This window comes from Falco biarmicus, chromosome 12 (assembly GCF_023638135.1).
Source record: "Falco biarmicus isolate bFalBia1 chromosome 12, bFalBia1.pri, whole genome shotgun sequence".
In the NCBI taxonomy this organism is placed as follows: domain Eukaryota; kingdom Metazoa; phylum Chordata; class Aves; order Falconiformes; family Falconidae; genus Falco; species Falco biarmicus.
In genome coordinates, this window is record NC_079299.1 from 14,878,601 (window position 1) to 14,893,147 (window position 14,547).

General features: G+C 43.8%; 1 long non-coding RNA gene across 1 annotated transcript in view; it reads right to left on the reverse strand.

Moving 5' to 3' along the window:
* Positions 1-14,547, reverse strand: part of LOC130157815 (uncharacterized) — a 40,578-nt gene that overhangs the window by 6,399 nt on the left and 19,632 nt on the right. The window contains exons 4-5 of the long non-coding RNA XR_008825051.1: positions 3,976-4,129; positions 1,231-1,342 (exon numbers count right to left, since the gene is read on the reverse strand). This is a non-coding gene — a long non-coding RNA (uncharacterized LOC130157815). The remainder of the gene's footprint in view (positions 1-1,230; positions 1,343-3,975; positions 4,130-14,547) is intronic.

Sequence of the window (14,547 nt, forward strand, 5' to 3'; positions counted from 1 at the left end):
AAAAGGACACCAGCCGCTGCTGGTCTTCCCCCCTCCACCCAGGGTTGCTGCCCAGTCCTGGGGTCTACATGTATCTGTTCCTCAACCGCAGTTTGCAGCCCAGAGTAGTAACATAAGTGGTGGCCAAGTTAAAATGCCAGGCAGTGGTGGCTGAAAAGCTGGTACATACACTCATTACAAAAAGTCTACTACAGAGTGATGTTTCAGCAAGAGAGAAATGCCCAGTAACATCTAGATACCCCAACAGCATCTGCTCTCTCTGATTCAAGTCACAGAGCTAAACCTACACCAATGTGTAGAGGAATACGTCCTTCAGTTTGCAGCATGTAACTGCAAACATACCTCAACTCCCAGAATACTAAGAGCAGATAATACCATGGGAGTGGTGAGGGCTTAGCCCTTTTATAAAGGACACCATACAGTTCCCACCCCTATAGATGCAGTTTTTCCCTAGCTAGCAGCCCAGGTCAGAAAAGGTTGAGTCGCCTCTCACTTGAAAAATGTAATACAGCTCAGCTTACACTGGTTGACAACATTATGAATGCCACAGAGAAGATAAATGAGAAGCAACTGTTCACCTTATCTCAGATACAAGAACATCCAGTGAATTTTTCTGAGACTACAATTAAAACAACATTGGATAAGACAGCAACTCATATCAATGGCTTGTTGCAGAGGCATTCAAGACAAGACTTTGTCCGTTCAGAGAAGCTCCCCTGGTAACTATTATGATCTGGAGACAACCTACAGTGCAAATGTCTAGTTTTCCTGCAGCTGCGAGGGTGTACCAAGCAGAGCAGCGCTACACATGCCATACCTGTACCCTCTCCAAAGCTACTGCCCCATGGGACAGAACAGAGGGCAAGAGGGGTGAGAGGGACTTTTTGTCAGGAACAGCATGGCTCTTCTGATGAAGCATGTTTGTATTGTTGGTCATGTTTGTCTGTCACACCTACGGAGGCTGCAAACACTGTGCAGTTTTCCTCTGGCGTGCACACAGAGCTGGGCACTGTGGTGCTACTGCCATGATTGCAGCCTTCTGACACTACTGCAGGATGAACATGGTAACATTAACAATTAGTGACTCAGATAAGGCACTCTGTTATAAATCCTCATCCAAATCACTGAGGTTGTATGCAGTATAAACTCTTCCAACACACAGCTAGCACTCTTCACTCACTCTGGGGTACATGTTCCCACCCTCTCCCACCCGCCAGCATTAACACTTACGCGACCTCCTGGGGAGCAGGTTCATACAGCTCATCACTTCTTTTTTAGGTTACTTTTTGGCTGGATCAGCTTCCTGCAACAGTGCAGCAGGGTTGCATAAGCGTTGGTGCTGCTGCAAAAGAAGGGGTGATCACATATTACTGCAGATGGGAGGTAAGGAAAGGATGAGATGGATACATAACCTGACTTGGAGCGTATCCTGAACCTTGACTGAGAGAGAAGGCTGTGGCTCTCGGGAACCTAAGGGGTTTTCTAAACTGCAGAATTGCATGGTCCCAGCCTCAGTGACTCCCATCCAGGACTTCCTTGCAAAAATTCACAAAAGGCTCCATAAGGCTGTGGAGAGATGGGTAGATCAGACTGCTGCACTGGGCATGTACTTGGCAGACTACGGCAACCCCAGACATTTACAAAGACAACAGCAACTGCCAGAAACTAACAGCTATGCACACAGGAGTTCTCCTTCAAAACATCAAACAGTGGAGACTACATTTGGCCCCTAAAATATAGAGGTAGTTGAGCTTTCTCTGACAACCATCTCACATGCTGCTCCTTTGCAGGAGGGACTGCGCCCGTCGGGTCTGGGGGCACGAGCCACCTGGAAGTTCTTGCTGTGCTGTTTGGAGGTTCACGTGACATGCCAAAATGATCAGCCAGACACCAAGTGAAACCAATTTCTCTCAGACATCTTTGGCAATTCATGTTACTGCCAAGTGTACTCCAGGCTCCAAATACAACTCTCTTGTCTGCAAAGCCTTCCCATGACCGTAGCACACCAGCCACCCAGAAAGAAAATTTGATATAATTTTGCTGATAGGCTTCTCTGCTCAGAGAAGCTTTTCATTTTTCAGATATACATAAACTTACTTGGTTTTCAAAATGCACCTCTTAACAGAAATAGCTGTCAAGAGTAGACAGCAATGAAAAGTTGTAATTAATACCAGGCTACAATATACATTCATCAAAACACTTGGAACTATGGAAGTAAAGGCTCTAGCACAAGATATTCTTCCTTCAAACAGAGCTGGGCCCAAGTAACACCTCAAGAGGTTAGAAAAATCTGCCCAAAACATTGTCAAAGCAGCCCCATGATCAAAACAAGAGGGGATAAATAAATCTGTTGGGACAAAAAGTTCATCACCTTGCTCTAGGTAGTCTGTCCAAGCAGTTTCCATTAACGCAGAGCAGAAAGCACAAAGTTCAGCAGGCACGCTCTGGGGACGGGAAACTAACCAAGGTCAACAGCAAAGGGCTGTAATGGCTTTCTCCAGGGCACCTCTCAAACTATCCCCCCATTAAACCTTAACCTAGCTTTCTATTTAAACTAATTTACATTTGTTTTGCTTGCTAATGAACCTACCCAAAGAGGTTTGTAAACCCTGGGAGCATTCCCCAGCTGTCGCCCTTTTCTGAGGGCAGGGACAGGAGGCCAGGGGTTTGGCCATCACTTGTATTTCAACAGCTATTGATCACACTGTTTCATACCACAGAAGCTGTTCCAAATTGCTAAAATATTCCCCCCTCAAACCACTCAAGTTTAATTTCTCTCACAGGAAAAAAAAGAAGAAAAAAAAAAAAAAATCAAAGAAACACTCGTATGTTTCTTCAAATCAAAACACTGTCAGATCAGACACTGGCACAAGTTCAGACCTAACATTTGTGGGGCTGGATCAAAGCAGAGCCCCAGACCTAAAACGCAAGGAATGAACAGGTCTGGATCTCCGTGCTGTGTTTTTTTGGAAACCAGTGTCTTTTCCTACTGTGTACGTTTCTTAAAAGGTAATGGATTAGGCATTTCCCAATGTAACAGGAGGGTGCAGGAGCACAGGACTCCCAAGAATCACACTCAAGCAGAACAGAGACCACCAAGACATGGGGCAGCCAGGGAGACACAGAAGTAAAGAACCAGTGAAGGCTGAGAGCTAGAGCAAAAACTGTTTGTACAAGTATTGCAGTGCCTTGGAGCGGGTGCTGGGAGCCTGGGGCAAGCTGCTGTTGTGTTGGCCAGTAAGCGACACTCTGGTTTACCACTTAAAATGACGATTTGAAGAGAGCTCCCGCTCCTATGGCCCTGAGTACTACCTGCTTGATGCTCGCTTTAAAAGTTGCCCTTCTGCCCCCGTCACCTTGTGTGTGTAACATCAGTACAACACTATGAAACATGGCACAGGGACAGCACTTGTGGAGACCTGCCCAGGTATTTTTAATCGCAGCATTGTCTGAAGCTGCTCAGAGCAGATTATACATGCAGATGTAAAAATTCCTGGGGTAAAATCCCGGCCCTGTCACGTTAACGGCACCCATGTTCAAAGGCTCGCTGAAGCTTTGCACAGAGGGCCGTGGATGCAGTTTTGCCTGTATGCAGAGAAATCGGGAAATTACTTTATCTTATGGTCCCAGATTCCTGGTCTTTGGCCTAAGCCATGCGCAAATAATACCCAGCAAAACATCAGGGGACAGAGACAGGCCTACAAGCTGGCCTGCGCCTCCACCAGAACAGTTGTAGGCCTCTGGGAAATGTTGACAATGACTGAGACCCTGCTGACATTCAGTTGCCAGCTTCCCATTATCTCTTTTGACATAATTTGAACCCTGTCCTGCTGCTGAAAACATGTGGAAATATCAGAGACTGAGGGCCTTGTGACAAAGTCAAACTCACGTAGCTGTGCTGTTGAGCACTGGGAGTCAAAGCCCACGGGATGGAGTGACCTGTCACCCCCTCATGGCTCGGGGACTCCGACTCACCCCAGTGGGACTTGCGGGGGTCCCCGCTGCTCAGGATCAGCTTCTCTGGAGGCAACAGAATCAAAGACAATATTGACCCATGGCTCCACCATGGTCCTGCTCACTTCAGGAAAGTGTTTCTTGTATCAGGAAAAGCAGAGAAAGTTCTTTTAATCTGTGGGAAAAAATAATATCTGGTTTTCTTCTTTTTCTTATAATTCAGTCAGTCACCATTTGCTTTTCTCCTGTAGAAATCCAAGGGTGACAGCCTATAACACTGTCCGCAGTGTCATAGAAAGCACGCAGGCCCAGAGGAAGGTGACTCTAAAGTGCTCTCTATTTTGGTTTGCCTGAGCTCAGACAAAACAGAAAATGGAAAGAAACACAGAAAAAGGAGAACAGATCATTTCAGCATCTGCAAAAAGGTATAACACCTCCATCGAGACCATCACTCTAGAGTCCTCTCTAAAAACACTGAAGAAAAGCTTCAGGATCCTTGAAGAGAATATCAGCACATATCATGGCTTTTATAGGTTAAACCAACCTGCCAGACTCAACAGTTCCATTGGGCTCTACGTTCAGATTTTGTGGATACTTCTAGTTCCACACAGATTTACCCAATTTCTGGCTTCAAGAAACACCCATCTTTTAGGAAGGCTTAAACAACATGAGGCTAGGTGGCCTGCTCATGCCTTACTCAGCTAGGCCAGTCATCAATCTCTTCGCAAAGATGCAAACATACCACATGTTTGCGGCACGTTTGCCTTACCCTGTAATGTCTGCAGTCAAGGATGACCACAGAAAGCACGCCAGACATTTCCATCCAGCTGCTAAACCTGAACCATTTCGCTTATAGAAAACCTGCCAGTTATAAAAATAACTTAATTCCAGGTGGTTAGCGGCGGGTTGGGCAGGTCAGCAGAATGTTAGTACTGCTGTCCACACAAAAACATCATGTTTTAGCCAAGAACATTAAAAAAAAATAAACCTGGATGACATATAAGGAACACCTACAACTTTCTGTGCATGATCCACTGATTGTATTGATCCAGCTGATCTGAATTATATCTTGCATTTGCAGATTTATTTCAAAAGGTATTTATAACTAAAAGCAAAACAACCTGAAATAAGAGTCTTCATTTCCACAGAGTCCTCCTCCTGTGAATAAAGGCTATTGTTTCTTTTGAGGAAAGAAGAAATTGCAATGCTAATACCAATAACATGTGAAAGCTAACAGCCAGCTCAGGTCAGAGCAGAACTCTTGATAAGGCTTGGCAAACTTTTCAAATGTGATTAAACTGCAGCAAAGTCCAAGGTTTCCTAAAGCCACAGCAGTGTGTGAGGAGATGCTTAAATCCTGAAGTTGCTACAAATGACTGTATCACAAGGACAGCTGTATGGTATCTGGCTCTTTCCAATGTCTCTATCCCAAACACACCAGCTCTTCAGTTATACCAATAAATGTTATAACAAAGCTGAAAGAGTATTGAAAATTAGCTGGTTTATTAAAATGAACAAAAACGCATGTTTAGTTTTTGAAGTTTAAGGACTATCCCTTGAAGTGTGACCAATGCAAAAATGTACAGTTCGTTCCTTCTCTGATACACCCTGGGCTGAAAGACTTTTGCATGATATGCTGTTTCAGCAGGGAAGCTGCTCGCTGTTCAGAGGGAGATGCTGTAATGTATGATGTCCTCAACTGTCATTTCACAGTCTTAGAGGGCAAGTTAGTACCACTAGGCCTGGTTTATCCAGGTGGAGTTAACCCCAGCCAACAGACTGCCCCACCTTAGTCATGCAGTGCTGTAACAGAGCCTTCCCAAGGAAGGGTAGAGTCCTGCACCTCTCTGTACAGCCAGCCCAGGGCTGAGGCACTTGCACCTCTTCTGCCAACGACCACACAGAGCTGCAAATGAAGCACAGAAATGTTGGAAGGCATGTTGAAAGCACCAGGTGCAAGCTGGGAAAGGGTGAAGGGGATGTCCCACAGTCACACACACATCTGAACTTCCACAATTCACTGTCTACAGAATTTTACTACTTAGGAAATGGTTTCATCTTACATTATGAGCAGAGAAAATCTTCCAAGTAAAGCAATATGGTAATTCTCTGTTAAATTTAGCTACATATTTTGAATAAAAGAAGGCAACAAGAAAAAAGCAGGCAAGGTGGGGATGAAACGACAAGAGAAAAAGGCATAAGAGCAAAAAGCCTGAGGTGTAAAATCACTAACTTTCTTCCTTTACTGAAGGAAAGGAAAAAAAATCCTCTACTCATACTACTTACTACTGATGTTCATTAGAGACCTGATTGTTCAGACTCACTAAAGCTGTGAACATGCTATGAAATGCAAACTTTTCCTTCATACTTTCAATAAATTACAACATAATTCTCTGCCCAAATTCTTGGGTCACCTTGTAAGGCGAAGGTCTGAATCCCGACCTCCAGCACAACACAACTGAAAGGAACTTGGTTAGCTGATATGAAACAGAACTTCCAAAATGCTTGTCACATGAGCCTTAATAAAGCCATGATAAATCCTTTTCAGAACCAAAATAAATGAGAACTCCAGAGTACCCTAAAGTCCAGTCTAAAGAAATTAATCTATGATTAACACTTTTTCATCATATTCTACAGACACAGTGTTTCTTCTTTAGGAGGATGATGCTTTCGTGACAGTTATCAGGAGACTGGGAATAAATCTCCCTTCATCTTGATTACTTTCCCCCCAATAAGTTCTGATATGACCTTCACCTTTACAGTGCCAGAGCGACTTGCAACAGTGCATTCAACAGTGTGACTAGCATCTACCATGTGTGCTTTGCTCTCCCTCAATGAATTTGGGAATCCTGCGTGTGCACTGTAATCTCTTGTTGTAGCATGCATACCACTGGCTGTTTACGATAACAACGGGTGATGGCGCAGCTTCTGCTAAAAGGAGTTCCTGTTTCACAGTCTCGTATTAAGACCCTCCTGGGGAAGTTACATGTCAGAGTTGAGTCACTCTCGCAGTTCATCATCGCCAAAAGTAGCACGTCCTGAGCTCCAGCCCTGCCCTTTCTTCTCTCCATCCCAGTCATGCTAATGCACCCTTTCTCTTGCATCAAACTAATGTTCATCAGAGCCTTCACTGAGCTGATTCAGTTCATTAACCTAGAGGCAAACAATTCACTTTTTTGTCACGTTAGTTTTCTTCCAGGCCAGTGAATTGAATGCGTTTCACTCAGGGCCTGATGACTGATAGACTTGCTGCCAGCCAGGGGGGAGTTGGCAGTCAGGAGTCAGGGAGAGGAGCAATAAGATGAGGACAGGACACTGGCTGTCCCCAGTACAAAGAGGGACATGATCAGCAGTAACATGTTGCTTTACCTTCAACAGTCTGACCCTGACTGGAGATTTCTTTGCTGCCAAAGAGTGAAACTGCCAGCTGCAACTCTCTTCCTCAAGCTCTCAACGGTCGGCCACAAACACTTAGTCCAGGCCAGTAAGGACCCTGAAAGCCAACTGGGAGACTCTGAACCTAATCTAATACCCCATGGAGAGTCAGGGCAAAAAGTAAGTTTGATGCATTCATGACAACTGCCGTTGGCAAAGAAATGCACACTGCAACTTTCTGTGTTTCCCAATTGCTAACAGTTTTAAGACTGCTTGTTTTAGCTAGGCATTTCATCACCTGCAACCAGCTTGAAAAAGAAACACAGGTCTGGACAAAGTGAGTGTCAAAGGAAGGGATTTTGTGCCTGGAAAGGCACAAAATTTGCCATACTCTTAATCCTAAATGCCTTCCTCTTTCTATGCTTATTGCAGATCATTTACCCCTCTCCTTGACTACTCCTGCTTCTTGCCAGCTTTTTACACAAGTTCTTCCTATTTGCCTGCCTTCTCATGCACAGAGACCTTCCCTAAATACCTCTATACAGCTGCCACAACCTGTTCCTTTTATAAAGGCTCTAAGAGCATTCCCCTACCATACATGTTTACAAGAAATCAACTACTAATTAATAGCCAGGAAGCAGAAAGCTAACACTTGTATGTTTGTATTTGCACATGAATATGTATCAAATGTATATACAAGGGTGCACAGTATATTCAATATCACTGTTTCCCCTCTTCCACCATCCCTTTTATGCCAGGACATCTATCTAAATTGCGCTGGGGCTTGATTCCTATGACTAGTTGGGAAATCTAATTTTAAGGTGCAGTGCTTTAATACACTGGAGGTTTGTCTAATCCCATCCAGTTTATTCCAACAAAAAACAACACACGTCACTAAACCTGACTCCGTGTGAGCTGACTGTCTCCCACCAAAGTGATTTGCTACTTTTCCTCTAAAAATAGCTAGGAGGGAAAGGTTTCTTCTCCACAGCTCTTTCTTGAAAACCTATGGTACAGTACAATGACTGACAGACCTTTCAATAGAGTAGGTTGGATGCTTATACATCATTAATTGATCCAAGCCCTTGATAACCTGGTAAAAGGATACAGTTGACTGCTTTGTAAAATAGCCAGGATTTCAAAGACAATACAAACCAGTGGATATCATAGTATTTAACCTGTTTTCTCAAAAGCAGAGTTAATCTGCATGACTCCTTTGCTCAGTGATACTCATCTACATATTAGCCTTACACACACAGTCTGATCTCCATTTCATGTGAGCTTTCAGCTTAATTTTTGCCTTTTCTTCCTACTGCTTTTTGCATCCCAAATGCATTGCTTGTAACTTCACAGCCAAAGTAAATGAGTTCAATTCATATAGCAGTTAAAGCTTGTGCAAGCGACCCCCATGAAACCTTTCTCTGCCACCACCACAGCATCCGTGATACCATTAGGACCAGGTGGCATTACCATCTATAACAAAACTTTTCCAAAAGCCACTCTTGCCACCTTTTAGCTCTGCAATGAATTGAAGCACTGCTGCTGTGCAGGGAAAACCCCTGCAGCTCTGAAAATTATAAAGGAGGAAAGCAGACAGGTCCTTAGGTGGTAGAAGGAGGTTATGGTTTCCTTCCAATAACAGTTACCATATCCTTTGATATTCTATCTACTTTATCGTTTTCCGCAGTTTTGCAGAATAGCAGCTGTGATAACACAGAGCCCATCTTCTGCACTGCCTCTCACTGTACAGAGGTAAGGACGGAGAAAACACGTGTTGGGAGCCCTCAGCTTGCCTCAGCTAGGAGGCAAAAGATGAGTCATCACCTAACCCTGGAGTCAGGGGTCACCCCCTCTGGGGAGTCACTGAGTTGTTCGGTCCACTCACAGCTAATCCCCAGTGAGTGGCTCTTGCTAAAAGATTTCTTTATCCCCTTAGCTGAAAAAAAAATAACAACAGAGTTAACAAGCCCAGTAAAAATCCATGACTTGGGCAAATCCTTAAGGATCAAGTGGGGAGGGGGAGGGAACATAAACTAATCCAAGAGTCCAAAAAGTCTTTTGCCAAAGCCTTTTAAAAAACAAAAACTTCACTAGGGTCTCCTCGTTAGTGGCTATTACAGGGGAGGCATTTCTTTCTTTCTCAACTAAGAATCTCTTCTCAAGAACACAAACAAGGGTGCCCATTGACGTGGTGCAGTGCTTTCTAATCCATCTGACCAGCTGGCTTTGTATGTCCTTTATACATACTGCAGGAGAAAAAAGAAAGGCTTCTCAGGGAGAAGAGCCTCTGTCCCCTCAGCAGAAATACTGGTTTTACTGCTGGAGGGCCCACAGTGTTCCTAGGGAATAAATACAAAGTTTTTTCTCAATAGGAATGTTTACAGTATATGGGTTTGAATATCAGCAATGACTCACAGAATTGATAAATGACCATTCTCTTCTTTTTGCCCCCCCAAAATTACAGCCATCTTAGACCTTGGTTCTGCCACTAGTTTCCCAATCTGAAAACATCAGCCCAACTTCCCTGGGGTTAAAACAATAGCATTAACATGTCACTGAATTTCAGTAGCTGTCTCACAAATGAGCATGAGACAACAGAAGACAGAGAGCAAGAGGTACATAGAAGGGCCTGGGTGGACCTGTGAATTACCTGCAATACCAGCTCGCAGTGCTTGTTTTCTAGAGTGTGGAAAGTTTCCCAAACCATCGTTTCCCTAGCAAAACTCTGGGCCCTACCCCTAATTTGAGGGGCAAAGGTGTAGGTGCTGTCAGGGGCAGCACCAGGAGGTGCCGCAGCAGTGCAGTGCTTCCACCGAGCCCCCTCGGTGCAAAGCCCTCGAGAGCACACACTTGGCAGGGCTAGTGCAAACATGGCCTTTACAAACTCTGAAGGTGTGAGTCAGAGCTCACCTCTTTCTGCAGACTCCTTCCCCTCCCTTCATGTCAGAAGTTTTTTCCATCTATCTGCTTGTGAAAGATGTCTTCTAAAGCAATAGAGATGTTTGGGTTACATCTGTAAGGGCTATTCTGCCATAACATTAAGAATAACACAGAAAAAATGTTTTGAAAAGGTGCTAGCACAGGAAATTTTAACTTTACAAGCAATTACAAGCTCATGTGGTTACTGTTCTGTCTTTTCGAAGAACGTATGTACCTATCTTAATAAAATGATTGGGAGGCACGACTGAGAATGAGCATTTAATCCCAGAAACTTTGAATAGTGTAGTCATTGTTCTAATGGTCCCAATCCTTTCCAGAGCTGACAGCTCCAAGGGTAAAGTCGCTTAGCCTTGTGCAATGCAGGAGTGAAACACAAGGAAGCACAGCACAAGACAGCCTGGGTGAAGATAAACATCTACTGGGAGCAGTCTAGCTATCTTTTTTTTTTTCCTCTTAAGCCAGTTTCCCCTCAAAGCTGTGAGTAAAGGAAACAAAAGGTTGGATGTGCTTAAGACTTTGAAAACATAACTAGGCTCCTTCGTTTTTCATGTCTTTCATTTTCTGGGGCTTTGCAATTTGCTTCCAACCTCCCCACTGTGAAGTCCTCAGTCAAGTCAAACCTGTTTGCCATCTGTGTGTGAGTGCCCTTATACCCAAACCCAGCCAACAGTTTAGAGTAAACAGACCTACCCAGGGAGGAGCTGGAATTTGAACTGCAAATCATCTGTGTCCCAAACAATTACTCCCTCTCCAGGTGAGGGAACGCAGCAACATTTCTGGTGTCTAAGCAGATTTCTCTGCAGCAGTTTGAAAGATGGGAGATCGGCCTTTTTTCATCACGGGCAGGGCAGTGCCTTAAAGAGACTCATCAACACAAAAAACTGCTTAGCTAACTAGTCTGCTCCTTTCACTTACCTACTGCTGATTCGTTAAGCTAATATTTTAAGAACAGTGGGTACATCCTGGAACCACCCTCTTACCTCAGTGATTATGTCTAAATTGTTCTGCCGAGTATCTTACATAAGGCTTGCATAAGTAATGCGTTCTGCTCCTCGTAAATTTGGTTGCTCTAGCTAATGAGGAGAACCACACTGTGAACTTCCCAGACTGCAGAATGACCAAAACTGCAATGCCTGACACAGTGCTCATCCTTCTTTAGCACAAGATTGACCTTTCAAAGAAGATTAAACCTAGGCAAACAATTGAAAAGCCTGAGCAAGCTGAGACCTGGCAACAAAGGCAAACACTAGCACAAAGGAATCACAAAAAGGAAAGAAAAGGGTAGGAATAAATAAGGGAGAGTAGTAATCACTCTCCATCTGAGAGAGCAGGGACCAGAGACAGTCCTGAGCATGGAGGGATTTTGGTATGGAGCGCTAAGATCTCCACCTTCCATGTCCCCTTCTCACCACCACTGGTTTAGGAATGCTCAGATTCAGAGCTGTGAACTCACCTGCTACATATGCATGTTGTAATTACACCGAGTAGTCCACTCACCTCTTGACCACATTATTTGCAATGTAAATGACAGGTCTCAGATAAAGGCTACCTATCTGCTGAAAGAGCGTGTCCCATGCAAGACCTGCACGTCCTGCTCCTCATGGGAAAACACGTCTCTTCTGCATTGGCTGAGAAGGTTTCTCTGCATACAGGTCAGGGTGGTAGAGGCTGAGGGGTGAGCTACATAATTGGTGTGGAGGGGTATCAATTCCAGGCTGTAAAATGGACGAGTAACTTCAGTGAGCTCCATTAAAACACTAAGTATTACTCATTATTTCATCTTTTTTGACTCTTTTCCCAAAACCCAAGGATTCAGGCTTTGTAGGCATATAAATGGAGGAAGCTAATATGGACAATATACATGGCCCACATTTGTCACACATATCCCGTTACCCATAAGTGAGAAGACATGGCAAATTAAAAAATTAAAAATTAGTACCAGACAATGATACTTTGGTAATCATATAGATAATATGTGTGACCTTCTGTATTAGAGAGTATGTACAGTATGATTTAAACCTTACACTAAATCTGTAAGAAAGGTGGCCAGTGGGACTAAAGGGGGGGGAAAAGCAACCCACAAAACTCACAGTGGTTGGGAAATACACTAATGAATGTGGATGGTGCAACCATCATTGGCCTCCCTTGTCATTATGAGGCAGTCCCTATTACATGATCACACACTGTTTTTGCCTAGACTCCTGCCTCATTCACTGCGTAATTAAAATGAAGGTAAAGGTTTTAATGCTAAATGCCTTGGCAGTTTAATCTAGGAGTCACTGAAGCTTGTAGAACACATAGCTTATGTTTCCGTCTACACTGAAACAAAGTCAAAGCTGAAAATCATGTGTTAGGCACCACATATTTTCTTTGGTGTGATCAGCCTGGTTATATAAGAGGGGTCCAGCCTGGGAGAGGAGCAAACTTCAGATCCCGATGCGTTTGTTGTCAGCAGGTGCTGTGTTGTGTTGTGACCTGTTCCAGCCACACCTATAATCACACAGCAAGCTACAGGTAACTCCTGAGATTGCCTTTTATCTTTAATCGCTTCCTGTTCACACTTCATCCTGCCAACACCTCCTGTCAGGATTATTGCTGTTTATTTCTCATGAATATCTAAGAATATCATTCATCCCAGCAACAAAGGTTTCCAAGCAGTGAGGCGTGCTTCAGAAGTGACCTGCAGTATTTCCTAAAAGGTTACTTGATTGACTTGTTGGTTGGGAAAGTAAACAGGAAGACCTACATTGTCATAAAAAGCAGCAGTATTAGGCAGGCAGGGATCACCAAAGCAGTTATTCCAGTGTAGTTCTCTAGAAATGAAAGTCTCACACACAGATTAAGTCATCTACTAGTAGCACCAGTACTATGGCTCTGATCTTGAAAGTTCTTAGTCAGGTTGAGTTGTTTCCTCTTACAAATACTTAGATGAGACACAGTTGCAGATTTTAGATAAACTGCACTGGTCACCAACTACTCAGATCCAGGATTTCCAAGAGATGCTGGGTTTATTTAGCTTATGATCTAACTGCACGGTACAACTGAGTCATAACACAGCCTCTCAGAAGTCCGTATCTCCCCCTCCCAGCTACACATAACAATACTTAAGTCATCAGCCTAACTGCTTTAAAGACAGACCTGAAAAACCTAGTAACTAACTTCTGTCTCATGAGGACCTACAGGTGTTAGCAGCAGTAAGTCCCATCATTCATGCTACATCCCACCATGCAACCAACACAACAAGATGGACATCACAGACCTTCTAGAAATATTCTATGATAAACACTTTAAAACAGCAGAATCTGTTTGGGAGGCCACATAGGAAAGCCATATCAGGGTATTTATGCATCTGAAAACAAACTTTTTTTTTTATTATTGCAAAAAGAAATAAGACAAAAGTGAGGGCACACTAAATGAAACTATCAGAAGTTTACTCTGAAACAAAAAGGACTGTTTCTTGCACCAGATATTGCTTAGCTGTAGAGCACATTGCCACAGGATACTGCAGACATCATGGCTAGAAGGGGTCCAAAAGCAATTGCACAAAGCTGTGTAAGGGCTACTAACCTCAACCTTGGGGATACCATCTCTAGCTCCAGTGTAACACACCACTAAAAACAGTGAGAGTACACTAAAAACACATCACTATGTCTGTCCTCTCTTTTATCTAGTTACTGACCACTGTCAGAAGCAGGACAACAAGAGCTGTTCCTATATTGTGATTATTACAGTCCCTATTAGGCAAAGATTTCCAAGTAAAACTCAGCTTTCCACCATTCCTCATATGCCTCCTGTCTCCACTGGAGCAGCTACAGCTGCGATAACCTCAGTTTGGGTGCACTGTCCCAACAAATAGCAGCGAAATGACAGACACTGGACACACTAGGCCTTGCAAGTCTCAGCATTCACCCCCTGCTCTACATCTCTGTCAGCCCCACATAGTCTGACCAGTGAGAATTATTCTGCATCTCCCATTTCACACACTCTTGGCTCTAATTCTCTCTCTCAGGTCACAGTCTTGCCTCTGACCAGACTCAGCTGCTCCCCAGGTGACAAAATTACCACTTCAGCCTTACAGCAGTCATCAGCACTTCCCAGTGTTGCTCTTCTCTCCTTCTGTTTAACAGCATCTTCCTTTATATTCACTGCTAGCTGGAGTGTTTTTCACTGCTGCCTAGAGCTTCCCCTACCACCATTACACACACTTTCATAATTAAGACTTCTCTGCCTGAGTCAACCGAAAACTAACAAAAATGTCAAGTATCTCAAAACTATTGC